Consider the following 24,027-nt stretch of genomic DNA (forward strand, 5'->3'; position numbering starts at 1 on the left):
GATATGTGCCTAGGAACGCCTCCTGCTTCCTGCGAACTGACCCTCCCGATGTGGGGGTTACCACTACTCCCCTTCCACAGGGAGGAGATTGTGGACCTGGGCGACTTGCCTGGGGTCACTGCCGAGTCTGGCTCCCGATCACCTTGGCACGCAGAACTAAGCCTCAGGGATTAGGAGGCCCTCCCTGGCCGCCCCCCTTCCTTTGTGTCTTCACTCCAGGCAGGCTGCAGCCGAGCTTTCGAGGGGAGCACCTCGATGGGGTGGGGACACCGGGCGGGGTCCTGGCCCTCCCTGCTCCCACCCCCAGGTGCCCCGGGCCTGGTGGAAACTCCTGATAAAGCGGCATTGTGCTGTGGTTTCGCGCGGCTCACTTCCCCAGTCTGGTTTCAGCCGCTCCCACACTACGGGAAGGGAAGGGCAGCAGCCTGCTCTCCTGGGCCTCCTCCCGCCCTCCTCCTGCCCCCTCCTCGTCTCCCCTCCCCTTAGTGGTCAGGGCTAGGGATGGGGAGAAAATAGGACACGGCCGGAGGGCAGGGAAGTGCACATGCCCCTGAGGTGAGGACCCCAGGCCGCCCTGCCCCCTTTCTCCCTACGGACCCTCCCTCTGCTGCCCGCAGGTGCCCCCAGACCTTCCACAGCAGCCTGACCGCAGGTGCTTGCACTCCAAGACACCATGTGTGTGTCTCCATATTCATGTACGTTTATGATTCCACTACTTTTATGCCTTTACCAGTTGCGAAGCACAATACGCTCCAGAAATGCATGTAAGTGCACACGTTGGGATGAACCGACTCCTCGCCACACCCAGGGGAAGAAGGAACACCGCTCCCCAGGAGCCCCCACCCCCACTCTGTCCATCACGACTTCAGTGACCATCACCCCTCTGACCTTGGGGGTCACCGCCTTCCTGCTTTTCTGCAGAGTTCTTACCAGGCACACACCCGTGAGTGACAGAATGCCACCTCGCCTGCTTTTGAGCCTCACGTAAATGGAATCCCTCGATGCGTCCTTGTTGGTGTCCGCAGTCGGGGAGGTCCAGCCGTGCGCTCGAGTGTGTCAGGTCCTTCGTCCTCCTTGCTGTCCTCGCCGCCGTGTAGTGTTCTGCCGTGAGAACGGTCCAGAGCTGATTGCTGTGTCTCCCGCTATGCAGGGCGGAACCGTCCTTGAACACGTCTGTGGCGCGTTTCTCCAGGGCATCTACCCAGGTGCCTTGCTTGCATCAGAGGGTAGGGATGGCACCACTGTGTACTACACATCCTTACCAGCACGTTGTCAAACTTTTAAATTATTTTTTAAGTTTATTTTGAGAGAGAGAGAGGTGGGGAGGGGCAGAGAGAGGGAGAGAGAGAATCCCAGTTAGACTCTGCGCCAATATTGCAGAGACCCATGCAGGGTTCAAACCCACCAACTGTGAGATCATGACTTGAGCTGAAACCAAGAGGCGGACAGGACACCTAAGTGACTGAGCCACCTGGGCACCCCTGGTCGCTCGAAGTATTTAATTGACCTTGTGAGATTCTGTTCTACTGCAAAAGGAACATGTGCTTGTTATTGGTGCTTGGAGTCCTCTTGTTATTTTCTCCTTCCCACATTCCTGTCCCTGCCAGCTCTTACCCGTCCTTCCAGTGGGGGTCAAGTGCTTATTTCCGAGGAAGCGCTGTGCTGAGGCCACAGGGACCAGAGGTCACCACCGTAGGCGGCCCTGAGCGCACTGTGTCTTAGTCCATAGACCTTGGTCAAAGATGGACACGCAGACAGGTAAGGAAGCCGGCCTCCCAGCCCCTGCCTTCCCCCAGTGACCCTGTGTCATGGTCAGGCCCACTTCCATGGTCTGTTGTCATCCTGACTTCTCTTGTCCTCTCCCCTTGCATCCACCATGGTAGGGAAGCCACTTACTGTAGCTTCAGAACAGAACCTGGGGCCTCTGACTACCCCCCCTCCCAGTTTCAGCCCCCCTGCAGCCACTCTCCTCCCCCGCCTGGACCCACCTTCTCACTCTGTGCCCCTGCTGCCCCCACAGCCAGTCCTCACGTGAGGACAGAGGGAGCTGGGGCCACATCGATGGTGTCCCTGCCTGCTGGGACCCTCCTGTGGCTTCATCTCTTTGGTGGAGGGGGGGGGGGCATGGCATCCTGGCCCAGTGTCCTTGCCAGCTCCCCTTCTCTCCTGCCACGCTGTCCCTGCAACATTCTAGGCTGGCTCCTGCCTCAGGGCCTGTGGTCTATGCTGCTTCCTCTGCGACCGGTCACTCTCTCTCTTCCCACGTCCCCCTGCTTGATTTTCTTTCCAGCTCACCTCCTCCATTACGTTATATTGGGATTTGTGGGTCACTTGGCTTATTGTCCTCCCTGCCCCTCATACCTTGGCTTCATGGGTTGGGGGATAGTGGTGGGGAGCCCCTACCGTGTCCCTTGCTGGGACCTCGGCTTGATGTGTCTGCGCCCTGGTCGCTCAGTCAACGCTGCTGGACTGAAGTGAAGGGCCGAGGGAATGAGTGAGCTGCGGTAAGCTGAGAGTGCCCTTTGTTGCCAGAGTACATGCCGGGAGATCTGCCCGGTGCAGAGGGAGCGCCACTTGAAGGGTGAATAGAGGTTGGCTGGGGATGGGCACTCGAGGCCGAGAGAGAGCGCAGGGCCTTTGGGGAATGTTAGTTACTAACATCAGGGGCGGTTCCGTGGTCAGTCTGGATTTGAGTGCCGACGGCCCCTCGGACCCCTCCACGTCCTGGTTCTTCTCTAGGATTGAGGCCGCTCTGGGTGTGCTGCGCTTGACATACTTAGCCTGCTCCTGGCGTAAATATGAACGTGATTGTTTCCGTTTCCCTCCTACAAATACCCTGGCCCTTTGTGGCCTCCAGGGACACAGTGGTTGGTGGATAGACAGATCCAGTTGCTACCCAGTTGGCGTCTGTCTCTTGGACTCTCAGCCTTCTGGGGCATCCCTGCTCGAGGGCCTGAAATGACCTCGGGTCTGGGGAGTGCTTATTCCTTAGACTGATTAATAGGGAAAACTAATTGAAGGTTTGCGTGTGCCAGGCCCAGCACCCCACGTAGCACCCCTGTGCACCCAGTCCGTCCCGGGATCCCAGAAGGTGGCCGTGACTCTTTGACCCATTTCACAGATGGGGAGGGGAAGGGTGGCACCAGTGGTGAGCGCTAGCCCCTCCCTCAGGCCGGTGCTGAGCAGGTGCCTCTGGTGGTGTGTCCTGAGGATGCCGATTTGCATTTCCCTGGTCACCAGTCAGAGGCAGCAGCTTTTCACCAGTTCCTGGCACATCTGGAGGCTCCCCTCACGAAGAGCCTGTTCAAGTCATTCGCCTGTTTTCCATCGGGCTGTCAGCATTTTTATTTGTCCTTTAAGTTAAATCCTAGGTTCTGGATGAGAGCCTTTGTCTCTGAGCTGCTCTACATCTCCTGACCTGCTGCCTGTCTTCCTCACTTACTTTATTGTATCTTTTGATGAACAGAAGCGCTTAATTTTAATATGGTCAAATGTATCACTCGTTTCCTTTACGGTGTTTATAGTTCTGCTTCTCCCCTTTCGTCCTTCTTTGTTCTGGAATTGTGCGTGTGTGCGTGTGGTGTGAGGTAGGCATCCAGTTTCCTATTCTTCGCCTGGGTCCCCAATCCTCCACATACCATTTGTTAAAAGCAGGCTGACTTTTCTCCACGGCCGCGCTTATCATAAATGACGTGTGGTCTTTCTCTGGATGCTCCGTCCTTTTCTCGCTCTTTTGGCTATTCCTGCATCTCCCCCATGCTGCCCTAATTTCTGTAGTTGATAAGTTTTGATCATGGGGAGAGCAAGCAAGAGTGTCTTCTTAAGTTCTATTTAAATATTAGACGAGCATCTTGTGTCTCCCAGTCCACGAACCTGGTATATCTCCCCATTTATTTGTCTTCTCTGACGTCTCTCAGGAATGTGCCCTACTTTTCCAGCACAGTCCTTGCCCACCTCTTGTTGGATTTATCCCGACGTACTTATGATGTGGCCAGGGGAGTCCGTGCCTTCCTCTCCCTCTCCCACAAGGCACCTTGCACCCTAGGTTTGGCCTTTGCCAGGTGAGGCTGGCATAAGGGGCAGGAGCCCCCGCCCCAGACTCTGCTTCCTCCCCGGCATCATTGCTGGGGCCTGGGAGAAGGCAGGCAGGGCGCCCAGAAAGGAGGTTGTAATTTTCCTGAATGATTTCAAGGGCTAATTAAAGGTTTTCCTTGACTAATCAGCTTACGGTTTAATTATTGGGGAGCAGGCTCTGGGTGCGGAGGCAGCTCTGGTGGAGTCTCCTCACAGCGTGGCAGGAAGGAGCCAGGGCCCAGCTCTGCCCCTTGGGAGGCGGCAGGACCTGGGGATACCCGGCACCTCCAGTGGGCCAGCGAGTGTGGCTGAGGTCAGCGCAGGTTCCTTCTCTGCCTGAGATCCTTCCATGTCTCCCTGTGCCTGGGGAGGGGACCCAAGCCTGGACCTCCCCTCTGGTGGACCAGGCCCTGCCCCAGGCCCACTTGCCTGCCGCACTTAGCCTTGCTGACCTTTGTTTAGTGCACTCATCTCCTGTATTCCTTGTGTCTTGAACTAGAGGTCACCCCCTCTGGGAAGCCTTCTCAGGTTGCCCCTCCCCCGCCCCATCCACCAGAACAGGTGATAAGCTCTGCCAGCTCCCGGCTGGCTGTCACTCCACCCTGGTAAGTGCTGGCCTGGGCCCCTGGGCCCACATGTGACTGGAGAGGACCCAAAAGGAGAAGGGGTTCAGGATGGGCGTTCTGAGAAGGCCGGGAGTGGGTGTTTGGGGCTGGAGAACCGAGAGATAGCTGATGCCTTCCCGGGGGAGACTTATGCCTGGGCCAGGCGGAGGTGGCGCCTCGTTTCTGCAGGCGGAGGGGACCCGGAGATGGCGGCGCCAGGCCCGCCTGCATTCCTCTGCCTGCCCAGATTCCCCCGTGGCTGGGGTGGGGGAGGGTGCCTGTGGGGGAGGGCTCCAAGGTGGGGGGGGGCAGGCGGAGGATCCTCCAGGCACTGCCCCTGCCCCTCCCAGGCCCTTCCTTCCCTTTCCCTCCCTTTTTGTCATCCATCTATCTCAGTTTACAAATCCCACCTCTCCCCTCCCACCCCCAGGGCTCAGGCCTAGAGCTGTGTGTCCTGCCCACCCCTGACACCCCATACCTCTCTCCCCGCTGCACCTTAAATCACAGGGACCCAAGCTTAGACCGTTTACATCCTAGTCTCTGGCTGTGGGGCCTGAGCATTGATTGGGGGTTTTTGCTTTAAGTTCCCTTGGTGACTGGCTTCGATGCGAGCCCCGGCCTTCAGAAAGGACAGCAACCAGGTTCATTTCCTCGATGTTGGGGGCACTTCTAGGCTTCTGACGAGGCGGGCTTGGGCCCCGTCACCCCCACAGGCACACTGTCGGAAGATGGGACTTTTATTCCCACGTTACAGATGAGGCAGCTAAGGCCCAGAGACGGCCTCTGCTGTCTTCCCGTCCGTCGGTCCTCCAGGCTCCTGGTGGCGGCCTTCTCTGCCTCCCTCCTCTCCTCCTCTCTTTCTCTCCATGTCTCTCTGCCTTTCGCCTCTCTCCCCCTTTCCCACCCTCAGCTTCTGACTTCCTCCTCCACTGGTCGAAGCTTGTCCCTCTTTCCATTTGGCCAGGATCCTGCCGGAGCCACAGAGGGAGAAGGGGGCCACGGGCCCAGGACAGGGGTGGGAAGGATGCTGGTGGCACCTTGCCAGCCCCCTGCCTCTACTGGCACCTGGAGTGGGGGTGGGGGGCAAGCATCCCACTGACATTGGGGGTACTGGGGCCGGCTCGGCAGCTCACAGGAGGACTGTCCAGGCAGGTGGCAGATGCCGACGGTGACAGAGCCCGTGACCCAAGATCCCTCTGTGGGCCCGGAAGTCTGGTGCTGTCGTCTCTTGCCGGTCCCCATTTCAGGCTCCCGTGGGGCGGCCAAAGGGTTAATTTCAGCAAAGGCTTCGCTCAGATGTGGAGGTTGCAGCGGGCCTTTACTATTTGGTGATGATAACGAGGGGGAATGGGCACGCTGGTGTGCGCCCTGCTCGCCGGGGCTTGCTGGCCGCCTCTCCCACGAGCACTCAGGGCCAGGGCTCCCCATCGGCCTCTGTCGGCTCTGGCAGACTTTCCTCTCTGACCCCCACTGGGCCCGGAGCCCAGGGGCCCGATTCCCCCATCTGGAGCAGGGGGGGGATGAGTTCCCACTGCCCCCTCCCCCCACCGCAGTGTAGATGGGAGGACTGAGGGAGTCAGTGGCATGTGTGACACTTGACGCAGCGCTCCCATCCGTGTGTCCTTATGGCCACTCGGCCGTGATCGCTGCTACAGCTATCAGAGGCAGGACCCGGGTTTGGATTTGGTGATCAAAGATTCAGCGGGTGAGCAATCCATAATTCTCTGCTGTTACCATTAGGTCCCATTTCCTTTTGCAAAACGTGTAAAACCTTTGTATAATGGAAGTGTTCACTCGTGCTCAGAAGGGTGGTCTCATGCCGTCCCCATCACTGTCCCTGTCACCGGCGTCCTCAGTTACCAATGATGTCACCAGGCTTTTTCATCTTGTAACCCAGTCCCCACCTCCCTGATTATTTCAAAGCAGTTCCCAAACGTCATATACGTTAACCGTAAATGTTTCCGGTTTTCTTCCTATAAGAGATTAAAGAGTCTGAAAGAGCAAACCCCACAATACTCTTGTCAAGGAAAAGAAGAGCTAGTAGTGCCTTAATATCCTCACATTTCCCCCGTTGTCTTATCATCCTTTCTCTGTTTGTTCCTTTGATCTGGAATCGAGACAAGGTCTGTGCTTTGCGTTTGGTCGACACGTCGTTAAGGCTTCTGTCACCTGTGGGATCGCTCCATCCGCGCTTTTGTGTGCTTGCTGTTTGCGTTGTGTGTCTATCAAAGACCCTAGTCCTTTGTCCCCTCCAGTTTTCCACAGTCCGGATCCAGCCGATGAATTCTTGTGTCTCTTAACGTGTTCCTCTGTCCCCCATGCCTCCTGTGCATTAGGACTTAGGTCTAGAGGCTCGGTTATATCAGGTTCTGATTCTTTCCCAGGCGGTGCTGTATGTGTGAACACGAGTCAACAGTAGTGCCTGGGGCACTTTTAAAATAAACTTAGGGGGGCGCCTGGCTGGCTCAGTCGGTGGAGCCTGCGCCTCTTGATCTCGGGGGCGAGCCTCATGTTGGTGTAGAGATTCCTTAAAAACACAAGTGAAAATTAAAATAAGATAAACAGGGGCGCCTGAGTGGCTCAGTTGGTTAGGCATCCGACTTTGGTTCAGGTTATGATCTCCCAGTTCGTGGGTGTGAGCCCCGTGTCAGCTCTGCGCTGACCGCTCAGAGCCTGGAGGCTGTTTCAGATTCTGTGTCTCCCTCTCTCTCTCTGCCTCTCCCGCACTCACACTCTCTGTGTCTCAAAAATGAAAACAATGTTAAAAATTTTGTTTGAAATAAGTTAAAATAAAATAAATTTTATTAAATTTTAAAAATTGAGTGGGATTGAAGGAAAAACCCTTCCATTGCTCCTGGTCAGACTGGTATCCAGATAGAGCAGAGTGGGGGGAGGGGGGCCCTGAGGACAGGGGCTGGGAACTGCCTGGGGCCCGGGAGCAAAGGGCTGTGTTAGCTGCCAGCTTCCACGAACCGTCTGTCATCAGGAACGCTTGGCTTCGGGCTCCTGCTTTGCCAGGACCTCTAGGCCCCCAGCCGAGGGCCATCTCCCACCCCCAGCCCCATCCTTGAGTCGCCTCCTTGAGCTGGCCTGGTGGTCAGTTTCAGCACAGAGCTGTTCTCCTGGCCTGGCTCTGCCCTTGGCCAGCAGGACCACCCTGGGAAGCTGTTCTGTCCTCCACCGGCTTCCTCCTCTGGAGCCCAATGGGGACTGCGCCCCCCTTGGAGGGCTGTGGTCCGGACTCAGGCAGGCGGACACCGTCGGCCTCCTTGGCCTCAACTGTACACTGCCCCACCGCTCCCGGCCACGTGGCCTCCTCACTGCCCTGTGGCCTAAGTCCAGTGCCACCCGCCTCGGAGACCTCCCGGACTGTGCTCCCTGTCGTCTCCCCTCGTTACGGACTTCGGTTTACTTGCGTATCGTCTCATCTCCCCGCTGAAACGTCAGCTCTGGGAAGGAGGGACTGTCTTGACCGCTGTGTCCGCAGTGCCTAGAACCGTGTCTGGCGCGCACTGGGTGCGTAATCATTACTGAGCGCACGCAATGGGAAGATGAACTTGGTGAGTGGACTTTGGGCTGCATCAGACCTACCGTGGACACCGGGCTCTGATATGTACCATGTGACCTTCAGCAGGCGCCTCCTCTCTCTGCACTTTCTTCCTCTGTAGCGTGGGGGTGTTAACAGCACCTGCCTGCCACCCCGTTTTGCACAAGCAAGGTGCCCGGACAGGACGCTTGGCAGCTGGCCTGGCTGCCACCTTGTGTCTCCAGCATAGGGCACCGAGGAGCCAGCCAGGGGGACCCTTTATAAATCTTAACTCTCCCCTTCTACTCTGTATGACTGGTTGTTGATGGCCCCGGGCAGGGCAGGGACGTCATGGCTGGGGACGCGTTCTCTTGGCCAGAAAGGCTCACTGAAGAGTGATGCACAAGGGACACAGGAGTGCCTGGGAGGCAGAGACCCGGGCCGGGGCTGCGTCCGAGCACCCCAGGGCTGGCTGCCTCCCGGCCTGTGCCTTCCTCGCGGAGGAACACGCCAAGAGCTACAAGGGACCAAGGAGGACTGGTACGATTATGGGAACAGTTTAGAGCTGTGTGTGTGTGTGTGTGTGTGTGTGTGTGTGTTTTGGGAGATAGGGTTCAAGAGAGAAAGATTGTCTGAAGGCACAGGTGTGTATGGAGGAAGCCCCCAGCTGTCAGAATTGCCGTCCCTTGTGTTTACCGCACGGGAGTGTGAAATAGGACACGGGTCAAGAAAAAGTACATCGTTTCCTGTTCAGTTTAATGAACGATTATTATTATAAAGTGCACAGCCATCCAGCGGCCACCCAAATCAAGAGGGCAGGCGTGCCCAGCTCTTTCCAGATTTGTTAAAGAAATCCACCTATCTTTTCCTACGTTTTTTAAAATTTTTTAAATGTTTGTTTATTCCTGAGAGAGAGAGAGATAGAGTGTGAGTGGGGAGGGCAGAGAGAGAGGGAGACACAGAATCCGAAGACAGGCTCCAGGCTCTGAGCTGTCAGCACAGAGCCTGACTCGGCGCTCAAACTCACAAGCTTCGAGATCATGACCTGAGCCGAAGTCAGATGCCCAACCAACTGAGCCACCCAGGTGCCCCTCTTTTCTTCCTTTTATTTTTTTTTTAATGTTTTATTTATTTTGAGACAGAGAGATTCAGAGCATGAGCGGGGAGGAGCAGGGAGAGAGGGAGGCACAGAATCAGAAGCAGGCTCCAGGCTCTGAGCTAGCTGTCAGCACAGAGCGTGACACGGGGCTTGAACCCATGAACGTGAGATCATGACCTGAGCCGAAGTCGGAGGCTTAACCGACTGAGCCACCCAGGTGCCCTCTTCCTTTTAATTGTTGCCTCTATTTTTGTGAGTAATGAAAGATATCAGGTGCCCCAAGGGGACAGGGAATCACCTAAAGGACCCCCTTAGGCCCCCTTGCCCAGCTGAGAGGGAAAACGCCCTTGCCCTGGTTAAAGCCCTTGGTGCCCACCTGCAGGTAGGTATTCAGGCCCCATCGTGGTCCCTTGGCACTTAGAGCTCCGCAGCTTCTAAAACCGAGTGCAGTGGCACCAGACCGCCAGCTCTTGGCTGTAACTTGCTCTCAATATGTTGCTCACTAGGCTTCTGTAGGTGGACAAATGAAGTCCTGCACCAATAGGAATGTTCCCAGCATGGGTTGGAGCCACCCCCCCCCCCCCCCCCCCCGTAGCCAGATGAAAGCAACCCAAACCTGGTGGAGCCTCAGGAGGGCACGGGGTGGGGGGGATTGAAACCTCAAGTGACTTCGGCATTCTCTGTCCATGGAGGGCACTGCTGGCTTCCCAGGTCACCAACTGGGATCCAGTCACAGGCCCTTGACATGCACGGGGTGTTCCCTGCGCACCTGTAAGGGATAAAGGAGCTCTGGGATCATCCTGGGTCTGTCTGACCCACTACGTAGGTAGGAATGGATTGCGGGCTGAGGGCCAGATGGTCTGGTCTCTTGCCTGCCCCGCTGTGCGCCCCGCTTCACCTGGCAGCCGGGCTCCCCCACCTTTCATGGAGAGGCCCTCGGGGGCGGAGGTTACTATCAAAGGCTCTGGGTGCCGAGGCCTGGACCTGGCTCTGCATCTGTTAGCCAGGTGACCTTTGGCATGTGGTGACTTCCCCCTGTTGGCCTCAGTTTCCCCATTTATAAAAAGGGATTGTATAAAGATTATTTCATCCATGGGAAGCACTCAAAAGAGTGTGGTACTTAGAATCCTCATAATGAGTTGCAAGCTGTATTATTGTCATTACTGGCGTTCACTCATTCAGTTTGTAGATATTCCCTGAGCCCCTTTGCCTCCAGCTGTGTCCTGGCTGCTGCCTGGGAGAGGCTGGGGACCCATCAGCCCGTGGTCTTTCCTCATGGAACCTGTGGTCTAGTGATGGAGACAGGCACAGCACCAGTCGGTGACAGCCCAGAGTGACCTTGGAGTGCAGACCACTGTCTCCACTGTGGAGGAGGAAAGCCCGGAGGACTGGGCCTAGGAGATCAGGAAAGCCTTCCTGGAAGAGGAGACCTCTGAGCTGAAGGCTGAAAGAGGAGCAAGAGTTAGTATGTGGAATGGTGTTCCAAGGAGAGTGAATAGCCCATTCAAAGGCTAAATGGTGGGGAAAGGTCTCTGGCATTTTAAATAAATTATTAATATATATATATTTCAGATGTTTATTTTTGAGAAAGAGAGGTAGAGAGCAAGCAGGGGAGGGTCAGAGAGAGATAGGGAGACAAAATCCCAAGCAGCCTCCATACTGACTGAGCCATCCAGATGCCCCTAAAGTATTAATATTTTTAACCAAGCTTTTATTTCGAGATAATTGTGGATTCACTGGCAGATATAAGAAATAACACAGACAGGGCCCCTATTTCCCCAGAGGTAACGTCTTGCAAAAACTATAGTTAGCACAAGACCGCAACTAGGATAATGACATTGATACAGTCAAGAGACAGAACATTCCATCACAAGGATCCTTCCTGATGCCTTTTTATAGCCACACGCCCTCCCTGGCATGTCCTTAGCCCCTGACAACCACTCATCTGTCCCTTCCCCATTTTTATAATCCTGCATTTCACAAATGCGATGTACTGTGAAACGGTTTTCAAAGCCCTAAGGTACAGAACCGTAACAATAAGGAGAGTTTAAAATATAAAATAAAGCAAAAAAGCTTAACGTTTCAAAAAAATAAAAAATAAAAGGATGTTATGTAAGTGGAATCCTCCCGTATGTAACCTTCAGGTTGGCTTTTTTTCTACCTGGCTTAATTCTTCGGAGAGTCACCCGGGTAGTTGTGCGTATCAATAGTTGGTTCCTGGGGCGCCCTGGGGGCTCAGTCGGTTAAGTGGCTGACTTCGGCTCAGATCATGAACCCACAGTTTGTGAATTCGAGCCCCAAAACGTTAAAAAATATAATAGGTATTTAAAAAACATAGCTCCTTTTTCTTACCGAGGAGTACTCCATGGTATGGACGTACCACAGGACTTCTGGTTGATTTCATTTTGGCGGCCGTTACAACTAGAGCTGCCATAAACAGTTGCATGCAGGTTCCTGTGTGAGCGTAAAGTTTTGTTTCTCCGGGATCAATACCCAGAAGTGCACTTGCTGCACAGCATGGCCAGTTGCACGGCTAAAGAAAAAGCCAAATAAAAAGGCAGCAAACTGTTTTTCCAAGCGGCTGTACCATTTTACATTCCCCCCAGCAGGGGGCGAATGATCGTTTCTCTGCATCCGCACCCGCATTTGGTGCTGCTGCTGATTCTGATTTTCGCCGCTCTAACAGGCACGTAATGATAACTCGTGGTGGTTTTAGTTTGTGTCTGTCGCATGGCTGACGGTGCCACACATCCTTTCGCGTGCTGATGTTCCGTCTCTGCTTCGTCTTTGGTGAAATGTCTCTTCAGGTCTTCTGCCCATTTTCTCCCAGGGTTGTTTGGTTTTTTTACTGTTGAATTTGGAGAGTTCTTTCTTCTAGAGACTAGTCCTTGGTCAGATAGGGGGTTTGCAGATATTGTCTCCTCATCGGTAGCTTTTCCCCCCTCTTCTTGTGGACTTCTGCAGAGCAAACGTTTATAATTTGGGGGCACCTGGGTGGCTCAGTCGGTTGAGCATCCGACTCCGGCTCAAGTCACCATCTCACGGTCCATGAGTTTGAGCCCTGCATCAGACCCTGTGCTGACAGCTCAGAGCATGTAGCCTGTCTTGGGATTCTGTGTCCCCCGCCTCTCTCTGCCCCTCCCCCACTCACGCTCTGTCTCTCTCTGTCTCTCAAACGATGAATAAACGTTAAAAAAAATTCTTTTTAAGTTTATAATTTTGATGGGGTATACTTTATTCATTTTTCCTTTTATGGATCTTTTCATATCAAATCTAACATTTCCACCTACCCTTAGATTCTGGAGGTTGGTTTGGTCACTCAGTTTCTGAAAGTTTTGTGGTTTTATATTTGAGTCTGTGATGCATTATAAATTAACATGGGTGCAAAGTGCCGGGTTTAAGATCAAGGTTCACAGGTCCGGCACCATTTGCAGGAAATGCTCGTTTCTCCAGTGAGTTGCTTGTGCTTTTTTTTTTGGTGGGCCAGGAAAAAGTTACCCCAGGGAGATACCACTTCGCACCTACCAGGATGGCTATTACCAATACAGGGAAAATAACAAGCATCGGCGGGGATGCGGAGAAGCCGGGAGCCCTCGTACGCAGCCGGTGGGAACATAACCCGGGGCCGCCGCCGTGGGAAGTGGTCTGGTAGTTTTTCCAACGGTCCAACATAGAGCCATCGCCTAACTGGGCAGGTGTCCTCCTTAGGTATACACCCAAAAGAGGTGAAAGCGGAGACCTGAATAGACGCTTGTACCTCAGCGTGCGTCGTTGGATTATTCACAGTCGCTAGAAGGTAGCGGGAACCCGCTAGAAGTGGCTGCACAACACGGTGAATTGTTGTTTTTCAGCCACAAAAACAAATGACATTTTGTAAAACGCTCTTGCGTGGATGGACCTCAAAAACATGGTGCTTAGCGAACGAAGCCAGACATAGGAGAAGTGTCGTGAGACCCCGCGTAAAGGAGACACCTAGGATAGGCAAGTTCCCGGAGACGGCAGGACGGGCCTGTTGTCTGCTGGCTGCAGGGTTTCTGGGGATGATGAAGACGTTTTGGGTGTAGACGGTGGTGAAGGTTTCACGACACCGGGTATACTTAATGCCACTGAATTATGCGCTTCACAAATGGCTAAAACGATAAATAATGTGTATATTTTACTGCAAAGAAGGAAAAAACATTTATTTTATTTATTTTGAGAGAGAGAAAGAGAGCGCGCACTCATGGGCGCATGCAGGGAGGGGCAGAGAGAGAGGGAGAGAGAGACCGCAGGCAGCTCCGCGCTGGCGGCACCGAGCCCGACGTGGTTCCGCATTCACCAACCGTGAGATCACGACCTGAGCCCAAATCCAGAGTCGGATGCTTAGCCGACCGAGCCACGCAGGCGCCGGCAAAATGAGGATTCTAAAACCCAGTGTGTATCTGTGCGGGTCTGTTTGTGGCGCCTTGTTCCCGCTCGCTGACCCGTGTGCGTCTACCCTTCCTGTCGGGGAGGGAGGCCTCCACCTTCCTGTTTCAGAATTGAGACATTCTTGGGCCTGGGGCCTGTCACTTTCAGAGCGCCTCTCCGGCCCCTTGTGTGGAAGGTGGCACTGTGGTCTCGCCAACTTCAGAGCCCCCCCTTGACGCCTGCCTCGTCCTCAGCCCCCATGTCTCACTAGCAAGTTGCTCTAGCCTGTCCCCCTCTCTCTGTGTCCCGCTGTCCTGGCTGCCTTCATCCGCCACCTGGACCAGTGCTGCGTCTTGTCTCTTGTCCCCCACAGCCCTCTGTGGACAGGACGGCCAGAGTTCTCTCTCGCGAGCACAGGCCCATCGCCAGCACCCGCCCGGCTCCCGCCCCTCTCTCACCACGTTCTTGTCCCTCTGACCACCCGGCTCAGCTGGAATTTCACATTTCATTTGCGTGACCCTTGACCAGGGGCCCCACCAGGCAGGGACCAGGCTGCAGCCCCGCCCCAGCCGTGGTGACACGTGGTGCACATGCATTGGATATCTGTTGACACAGTCCCTGAACGTGGGAACGAAGTTGTACCTGCGACTGGGGGAAAGGGAAGGTGAGGCTGTGAGCCCAGAGAGGCAGGAAGAGCCTGGGGGACCCTGGAGAGGGGGTGGCTTGGGCTGTGTGCGCCCTGCTAGCGTTTCAGCAGGAGAGGGACATAGACCGGATTTACGGAGGTTTCCCTGGGCCCATGGCGCAATGGGCAAAAGGCCTGGTGGAGACTCTCGGTGGGAAAGGAATCTGATGGCTTTCAGAATTATGAAGGGGGTGCATCCTACATAGAAAATGCAGATGAAATGTAGGCCAGGCCTTCCCTGTCTGACAGGCAAGGAGTGGAGGGAGTAGGACCACCCCCTGGGCTGGAGGCTAAGGGGCTGTAGGGCAGGGGGCGGGGAGCCCTCCTGTGGGCGGCTTGGCAATGATGGCCTTTGCCCGGCGAACCCAGTTCTCGGCACGTGGCCCACAGACGTGCTGGCACCCCCAGAAGTGACTTCTGCACACGGGTGTCATTGCCACACCATTTGTCAGAGCAGAAGGTTGGAAACCACCCACCTGGCCCCGTGGGGACTGGCTCAGGGCATCCGGGCCCTTCCCCAAAGCTGCTCCGGTGCAGGGCAGCGCTTTGCCAAGATCGAGGTGGGGAAAATCACCTGAGACCTATAAAGACTGTGTGTGTGTGTGTGTGTTGAGAGAGAGAGAAAGAGCATGCGTGTACAAGCGGGGGAGGGGCAGAGAGAGAGGGAGACACAGAATCCAAAGCAGGCTCCAGGCTCTGAGCTGTCAGCACAGGGCCCAACTCAGGGCTGGAACCATGAACCGTGAGATCATGACCTGAGCCGAAGTCGGACGGACGCTCAACTGTCTGAGCCCCCCAGGCGCCCCACTAACATCATAATTTTAAATCATAAGCGCGCGCTGAGGAGCATGTCAGGCCTGAATGTGCAGCATAACCAATTACCATAAAGAGGAAACCCACGTAGCACACCCCCCCATGAAGAAGCAGCTGGTGCCGGCCCCCAGGCAGACCCCCTCCCCCCCGACGTTGGAGACAGTCTCTGTCTTGTGCTTCTCCTGGGTTTCGCCGCCTCTGTAGGCATCCCTACATCCCTACACAGCATAGTGCGTGTTGTCTAGTTTGGAGCTCTTCCTAAACAAAGTCATGAGATGTTTCGTTTTGTGATTTGCTTCTTTGCTTTTGACTGTTGGCTCACATGCCGCTGTGGGTCGTTCATCCTGTGAACTGCTGTGTGCCGCTCATGCCCCGGGGCCAGCAGGCCCCAGACCAACAACCGTGGACGAGCATTTATGTCGCTTCCAGGCTCTGTGGCTGCTTCCTGCTGTGTGCACGGCCGGATTTTGCCCAAGAGAGCGCTTTCTGGGTCTCAGGACTGCGCCTGGGCGAGTGCACGCTGGGTTCCCGTGTGTGTCTTCACCCCAGCCGGGTGCTGCCAAACCTGTCCCTGTGCCAGGGGTGCAGGGGAGCCAAGGAATGTTCTTGAGAATGGCAGGGTCAGAATAGTACGCGTGGCGTGCTGCCATTTCTTTTGTCTTTTTTCCAAAAGGTGTGTGTGTGCACATGCACTTGTGTAGGCTCTCTCAGAAAGGGGAAAAAACATACCATGGTAGAGGCTAGGCTGCCTCCAGGGCTGAGCCGGGCCGCCCAGGAGGGCGCTGTCCTGTCCCTTCTTTACCCTTCGGTGCCATTTGGCTTTGGAACCCTGCGCCGTGTCATGTAGAGACAGAGACTGAGCCAGGGAGAAGGAAAGGAAAGAAAGGGGACGAAGGAAGCCCAGACGTGGCAGAACGTGATGAAGGTTGCGCGGGTTTCTGGGTTTAGTCTGTATTTGGGGATGTGCTCACAAAGTCGCGTAACAGTGTGTTCCGGTGTGAGCTGGTCCTGAGCCACCTCTCCTTGCCCCTGGAGCCTGTCCCCCAGGAGGACCCCTTGTTTCCAGTGGGACCTCTGGGGAAAGAGTGCTCCCCCCTCCCTCCCCTTGGGACCTAGTTTCCCTGGCCTGGCGAGAACTGCCCAGTCCAGCCGCCAGCCAGCCACCAGCCAGCTGGAGCCCAAACCTGCCTGTCCGGTTTGGGAAGGTCTGGGGGCCCACCCACTCGGCTCCTCTCTGGGCGGCTGCCGGCCAGGTGCTCCACCCCATATAGGAGGGAGTGGCCTGGGATCCGGGACTTCTGGGGTCTCCTAGACCTACCCTGCTGTGGCCCCCCCATGCCAGGCCCCTGCGAGCCCCCGGCTGGGTGGGTGGGTGGTAGACAGGAGGAGGGGAGATGGGGCTTCCAGGACCTTGGAGCCGGTGCCATCCTCCTGGTCCAAGTGCCAAAGTCCTCGGGGAGGCAGCTGCAGTGGGAGTAGCCTCGGGAGAGGTGCCCAAGCGGGAGAGTGGGAAGGACACAGGCCTCTCTGTCCACCTGCCCGCCCGGGCCCCTTGCTCCCTGTTCTCACGGGCTTACCATCAACTGGGCACCTGTCCTAGGCCACCTGTGGGAACCTGAGAACCTGGTCCCCGCCACTCACAGGACCCCCCCCCCCCCAGTGGGGAAGCAGTCCCACTCGGATGTCGGCCCCTGACAAGGAGTTTTGTCTAGTTTGTTCACTGCTGATTATCAGGGCTTCCAACAGGCCGGCATGGTCAGTGCTAGGAGCTCAGGAAATGTGTGGATGAATGAGGGAGACCGTCGTGGCAGAGACAGCGGTGGCCCGGAGGGGTCAGCGCTGGGATGGAGTCTGGAGCAGGTACCAGACCCAGCCTGGTGTCAGGGAGGGCTTCCTGGAGGAGAAGGTGCCTGAGGCAGGGCCAGAAATGTGAATAGGCACAAACCAGGCCGCACCACGCCTTGCCCCCCAAGTCCCCTGTCAGGGAGAAGACAGGCAGATAAGCACGCAAGAAACACATTTTACGCGAGGAGCTCTGACCTGGGCCAGCGAAGGCTTTGCAGAGGAAGTAAGATCTGGAAGGGGACGCAAGAGGGAGGCAGAGGTGGGGCGGGACGTGCACACCCCCTTCTAGGTTTCCCCTCTGGGAACATCTTTCTCCTGTCTGGAATGGGGGCTCAGAGCTAGCTAGCCTCGTGCCCAGATCAGCTGGTGAAGGGCACAGAGGCCCGTCTGGAAAGCCTGGTGCCCCCCCCACCCCTTCTGGGTGCCTGGGGCAAGTCTCTCAACCTCTCTGGGCCTCGGTTTCCTCCATTGTAAAATGCCCCTGATTAAGTACCTCTCCCTTTAAGGGCAGTGGTGAGTGTTGTCAGTGCTGAGAGCAGACCCAGCCCAGAGTCGGTTCCCTACTTTCAGAAGGTTAGTTGTGTCCTGGGAGAATGAGCGAGGGGCAGGGGGCGTAGTCGCCCCAGCCCTCCCTGCCTTTCTCCCTCCACATGTTCACCACTCACACCCACCAGCCCCGCTTTTGCACCCAGAGATGGCCATGTCAGGGGTCCACCGTGACCTTCCCTGCATCTAATGAGAGAGTGGGGTGCAGCAGGAGAGGTCCCTTCGTGCACCTTCTCAGAGCTCTTGTGGAACCACGAGGTCAGGGTTGGGGCAGATACAGCAAGCTCTGGAACTCCAGCCGCCCCTCCACATCAGAGGGACCCCCACCCTGACCAGCACCCCTGTCCCCCAGCCTGGGCCGGGCTTTCATTTCAAACCTGGCTGCCCGGCCAGCCACTCTCAGCCCCATGCTGTGTAGCCACTGCTCCCCTGGCTCTTGGCACCAAGCCTGGCACGGGGGTGTGGTGTGCCAGGGGGGGACCGACCCTGTTGAAGCAAAGGGCTGGAGCTCGGGTCTCTGTGTCCCCTGTTGCTGTGTCCCTGCGCAGGCCCTCCCTCTGCCGGGGCACTGGTGGCCGTGTGGCCCAGGCTTTCCAGGCTCGGCCCCCCCCCCCCCCCCCCGCCCTGTTCCTCCCTCCGTCCCTCCCCCCTCTGTGGACTGGAGCCACAGCCGAGCTCAGTTCCTGCCAGGGCAGAGCCTCGGCACCGCCCACTGCCAGGGAGGCTGGCGTGCCGAGCCAAACAGCTCTCCTTGGTGGGTGCCCTGCATCGAGGGCCAGGGGAGCCCCTTGGTCCCCATTCACTGCTCTGCCAGCCGGAAGCCTGTCTACTGGCCTGCCCCGCTGAGGGTGGCCCGGAACAAGGGAAAAGGATGATGGAGGTGAGCGGACTCTGGCTTTGGGCACGAGGGGAGGAAAGGGGAGGATCCCATGGGGCGTGGGAGGGCAGTCCTGCCGCCTGGCCACCAGAGCCCCCCAACCCCTGGGGGGAGCCGGGTAACACGTGCTCAAGGCTGGGCCGAGGCCACGTTTCCATGTGTTCAGAGACAGGTGTCTGTCACCTGGGGCTTACCGCCCTGAGCACCTCTGTGGGGGCACATTCCCCGGGCCTGCTTTCACAGGGTGGTCCTGAGGGGCTGTGCCTTGCTGGGTCACCCTGGATGACCCTGGAGTTGGCCGCAGGCGTGCCTGGGTCTGGTGTGGGGTCTCATGGCCTCCTGTGTGTGGGCCTGAGGTTGTGTGGGTGTCCTGGTCTGACTCGTGTCTTGGGGAGCGTTCCTGGCTATGTGCATGAGTTGTTTCTAGGTAAATCCAGCAGTTAGGGAACGTCTGGGACTGTGCTCAGAGGCGGTGGCTGGTCAGTGTGCTGTGTGTCGTTGGTATGTGTCGTGGTCTCTTTCGGGAGCCCATGCGTCTCGGGGGGGAGGAGAGGCGCGTGTGTCTTTATGCTCTTTGTGGAGAGGCAGCTATGGGCTGCCGATCGTCCCCGTCCCGGCTCTTCCGTTCTGAGCAGTTCCTCCGAGCCAGGCCCTTCTTCACGGCCGCCTCCCCGGTGTCCTCCCACGCATGGCTCAGAGCCCCCGGCCACGCGCTGCTGGGGCCTGTTTCCCAGAGGCGGGACCTTCGGCCCAGCGCGGGGTGTCCTTTCCTACGCCAAGGCTCCTGGATGGCCGCTGTCACCGGGGTGCCGTGGGGCGGCTTCATGGACTTGTGTCTAGGGCTCCTATGCGTGTGTGTCTGTCTGTCTGTCTGTCTGTCTGCCGTGGGGAGTTGTCTGGCAGGGGAGGGCTTGAGAAGGGCGCTAGAGGGGCTCCAGACGCTTTTCCTGCCTGTGACCCCCTCCCTCCTTCCTGCCCTGCCTCAGGGGAGGAATGAATGAAGCCTAATCTGATTTTCCTGGTCCCCAGGGGCTCACCCACACTCTCAGGTTTGTGGTGGCATCGGTCCTGCCCTGGGCACCTCTGGGGGGTGAGGGACACCAGCAGTGCCCTTTGTGTCTTGTGCTTTGTTGTGCTTGGCCTGGCGGGGGGGGGGGGCACCTGAGCCTGGGGCTGCCTGAGGGGCCGTAGGGCCTTCCTGGGGGCTCTGAGCACCTGCCCAGCCCGACTGGGCACAGGAAACACTGTCTTCTTTCAGTCCCGCCCTCTGAGCTGTGAGCGGCCCTGTGTTGGGCAGGGCTGGGGACCCAGAGTGGCTGAGGTGGCCCCAGGCCCTGCCCTCTCAGGGCTCCTGGTGCAGCGGGAGAGGCGGGCAGACCTGTCCTCTGACAGTGTGGCCCGTTCTCCCCATCCAGGCCCTGGAGGAAGGAAGACAGCAGAGACAGGCTGGCACCCTTGCTCTGGCCAGGACACGGCTGGACCCAGTGTCCTCTTTCATTTATTTGTTCCTTCCCTTGTTCAGTCACAGTTCTAGCTGCAGGTTCCCCCGCAGTGAGGACCCCCTTGGTGGCAGACCCGTTCTGAGTGCTTTTCACGCGTCACCTTATTCTGTCGTCCAGTCCTGGGAGATAGGGACTATCGTGTCCCGGATTGCAGATGGGGCCCAGAGAGGTTGAGTCACTTGTGCAGGGGCGCACAGCTTGGGAGTGGTGGGCTTCTAACCACCCAGGCCTCCCGGGTCCCTGCCTGGCACTGTCTGCACAAAGGCCGGGGGTGGGGGGGTTGGCAGGGCTGCGCCTCGCTCCCCAGCCCTCCCATGGCCCAAGGGACCCCTGGGTCTGTGTCATCTTGGGGGATTTCATCTGTTATGGGGACTGATGGATTTCCCACAGCATCTGTCACTGGGCTGCCTCTTGCCTGTTGCCAAAATAGGCCACCACTTCCTCACGTTTGGAGCCTCGGCAGCGTGGCAGGGGTGGGCCTCCCTGTGGTGGGCAGGGCCCGGGAGAGGATCACAGTGGGCAGCCTTGTGCTGTTTAGAACATAGACCAGCCTCTTCACAAATAGCCGGAATCGGTCTCTAAAGACCAGACCAGGTCCTGCTGGAGCCTCAGGGTCGGAGTTGCAGGCGCTGTGGGGCAGGGATCGGCACTGATGTCTGCTCTCCGCCTCCACCGGCCTCGCCTGTTCCCCCTCAGGGTCTGGACGCATCACTTGGGCAATGGCATCGCTCATCTGTTCCACAAATATTTGCTGAATGCCTGCTGCTCCAGATGCCAGGGATACAGCGAGAATGAGACAAAGGCTCCTGCTCTCAGGGAAAGGGAGCCTCTGTGGGGGGGGAGGAGAGGAGGGGGAGGGGACCAGCAGTCCGTATGCACACGAGGTCAGGTGCTAATAAATGCCACGGAGGAAGATAATAAAGCAGGGATGCAAATTTTGCCAGGAGTCAAGAAAAGCCTTTCTAATGAGGTTTTCTGTGCAGGGTGAGCCACTGCAGCTCTGGGCAGAGAGAAGAGTAGGTGCAAAGGCCCTGAGGCTAGAATAAGCTTGAGGTGTCTGAGACAGAAAAGCAAGAGGCCAGCATAGTTGCAGTGAAGAGAAGGGGAGGGATGAGGTCCTGAGGTAGGCAGAGCCCCCAGTCAGGGCCTTGGTAAGTCACAGGGGGGAGTTTGATCCAAGGGGGAAGCCTGGGGAAATCTGCTGGTTTAACTTTGCTCTTGGTTCCCTCCTCAAGGGAGGCAGCCTTTCTCATCTTGGTTCTGGTTATTGGTAGTAGAGTTGTCTCTGTCCTCGTTCTTGTCCCATAAACCTCTGGGATCCTTTAGTCTGGAGCCTGGGCCACAGGGAAACAGGCGGCAGAGGAGGTGGCACTCATGCCTTCTCTGTGGGTCAGAGTAGGCACTTTTGTGGCCTGGCGCTGGGCAACCCTGGGCTGTGACTTCCCTTCTCTGGACCTCGGTGCTCTGGTTTTGGAAAGAGGAACTCGGGGGAGGGCGCCCCATGGCCTGTCTGCACGCCTGGTGCGGGCCTGGGCCAGAGTCGGCACCAAAGCACGCACCTGTCCCCTCCATCTACTCAGCCACCAAGAAGGGGCAGCCGGCTCTAGGTGCAGGGACCGAGCCATAACCTACTGAAACGTGGTTCCGGCCTGTGCCGAGCCACTGACTCAGTGGGAGATGAGAGGCACTCTCATAATTGTGTCACCTGTTAGGTGACATGGGGGCCGACAGAGGGCAGACGAATGCGCTGCGCACTCGGGGTGCGGTGATGGGCAAGACCGGACCAGGCCCCCGCCCCCGCGGCGCTCTAGTACGGAAAGTGCTGTCGGTCCTCAGCAAGTCTTGTCATCTCGACCGTGGCAACACGCCTGGAGCCTGCCCACTTCTCCCTCCTGAGCCGCCACATGGTCCCACCCCCATCTCCCGCTGGACCCTCGCGTCCTGCACCTCCCTAGGCTCCCCGGTCCCAGTCTGCCCCCCACGCTTGGCCATGGGGAGCCTGTGGCCGTCTCTGCCCAGAGCCCCTGTGTGGCCCTGCCTCACTCCAGGGAAGGGACAGAGTGATCCCCATGGCCCCTACATGATCTGTCCCCGCCACTCGGCCTCCTCTGCTCTGACCACACCTGGCGATGTTTGTCCTGACTCTTCCCTATGTGCGGCCCCTGCCCAGTGCTCTTCCTCCAGGTATCCCCATGGTTCCCTCTCCCCTTCCCCTTCAGGTCCCCTTCCCAGCCACGTGCCCCCTGACCATTTCATTGAAAATTCCAACCTCTCCTGACCCTTCCTCAGCACTTACCATCTGACTTGCTAGATATTTTTCTGATTCAGCTCATTTATCGACAGTCTCCTTTTCCCCAGACCACGAGCTCGGCATGGGCAGGGAGGCTGCTGCTGTCCTGATCACCGCTGGGAGCCCAGCCCCGGCCGGGCAGAGCATGATGCGGTCCTTTGTGGGTAGAGCAGGTGCCCAGAGCTCCTGGCAGGGTCTGGGGTCAGGGTCTCTGAGGATTCCTTGGAGGAACTCGGCTCCAGGCGGGAGGCTGGGAGAGATGTTTGGATGGGGAGGGCGGGGCGCTGTACAGCTGGGCACGCAAGAGACCAGCATGGGTGGAGGTGGGGTGGTAGGGCCCCTGTGAGGCTTCTGCTGGGGGCCGGGTTGCTTCCCGGAGCCAGCGGGGGAAGGTTTGGCAGAAAGGTGAGTGGGAGCCAGGGGTGAAAGCCCTGGGTGCAGGCCAGGGACAGTGAGCCCTCCTTTGAGTCCTCTTCCTGATCGAGGGGTTCATTTGGGTGAATATGAAAGCAGGACCATGATGCTGTCACACCCCCTGCTCTTCCCCTGGGCCCCCGGTTCCTGCTAGGTCAGCTCTCCGAACTGCAGCTGTAGTCAGCACCTGGGGGGATGGAAGGGGACAGGGGACAGGAGGCAGGGGGCTTGGCACACGCACTCGCTGGACCCCGACACAGCTCTGTCACCCAAGTGGATCTTGCTCTTCCGCTGGAGCTGATTTCCTTGGTGGGGAGAGTTCAGGTGAGTGGGTGTGTGGCCTTCATTTTCTCCTTTTGAAAGTTTAGAATGTAGAGCCGGTGAATCCAGGGGTCCCTAGGCAATCTGGAGCTTTTGCTGGGACCTGTTGGAAACCACCTGTCCCACATGTTGAATAATTCAAAAGACCTTTTTTTAATTGCAATGAACATTTGAGAGTAGAATGCAAAATGCGCCTGCGTTCTCGGGATATCGAACCCCGGACCTCAGAGGCGTCTGCATGCTGTCCTCCTGTGTCCCCTCTGTCTGACGCTGCTTCACCTGCTGCCCCTGGGTCCTGGGCATCTCTCCACCAGAGTTCCCCAAGGACTGCCTAGGCAAGGTCGGAGGTGTCCGAGCAGGGCTGCAGCCGAGCGGGTACAGATGAATCGGTTTACTCACCAAAGATTCCTTGAGTGCCTATGTGGGCTGAGACTGTGTTGTAGACATTGGGGTCCAGCAGGGAGCAAGACGAAAGACAGGTGCAAAGAAAAAGGCATAGAGGGAGCCGGGACGGAAACAGGGATAGTTGAGCACAGACCTGGGTAGGGGGAAAGAAGGAGGGGGCTTGTACAGATCAGGGAGAATGATGTTCCAGCAGGTGGGGTGACAGCCAGTGCAAAGGCCCTGAGGTGGGGGACATGTCTAGGGTTTGAAGAGCAGCAAGGAGGCCCATGTGGCTGGGGCAGAATGAACGAGGGAGCAGAGGTGACAGGCCGGTCATTCAGGCCCCGGGACCGCAGGGAGGAGCCTTGGCGGCCAGCAGAAGGCTTAAGGAGGGCGACTCTATAGTGGGACCGACTCTTCTAGGCCCAGCTCAGCTTGGTAACCTGAGCAGGAGATTTCACCTTTGGGATCCTCACTTTGCACGTCTGCAAAATGGGAATGAGAACAGCTGCCCCACCGAGGTCACCAGGGGTCCGTGAGCTCAGGGTCCCCATCTGTGCAGGGCCGTGGGGGCCCTCGTGGTGGTGGCAGCGATGCAGGTCGCAGAGCTGAGCCTCGGTAAGGCACATTTGGTGGCAGGGACTGACTGGTTTGTGG

The 24,027-nt window shown here is 57.3% G+C and overlaps 1 protein-coding gene across 3 annotated transcripts in view; it reads left to right on the top strand.

Moving 5' to 3' along the window:
• Nucleotides 1-24,027, top strand: part of PAK4 (p21 (RAC1) activated kinase 4) — a 43,992-nt gene that overhangs the window by 7,178 nt on the left and 12,787 nt on the right. The window contains exon 1 of one of the 3 annotated variants that reach the window (XM_029925536.1): nucleotides 18,277-18,462. The exons of the other annotated variants lie outside the window; for them this stretch is intronic. The gene's annotated coding sequence lies outside the window, so the exon portion shown is untranslated. Of the gene's footprint in view, nucleotides 1-18,276; nucleotides 18,463-24,027 lie in introns of those variants that run through there. 3 annotated transcript variants of the gene reach the window in all.

Source organism: Suricata suricatta, chromosome 16 (genome assembly GCF_006229205.1).
Source record: "Suricata suricatta isolate VVHF042 chromosome 16, meerkat_22Aug2017_6uvM2_HiC, whole genome shotgun sequence".
Lineage (NCBI taxonomy): Eukaryota > Metazoa > Chordata > Mammalia > Carnivora > Herpestidae > Suricata > Suricata suricatta.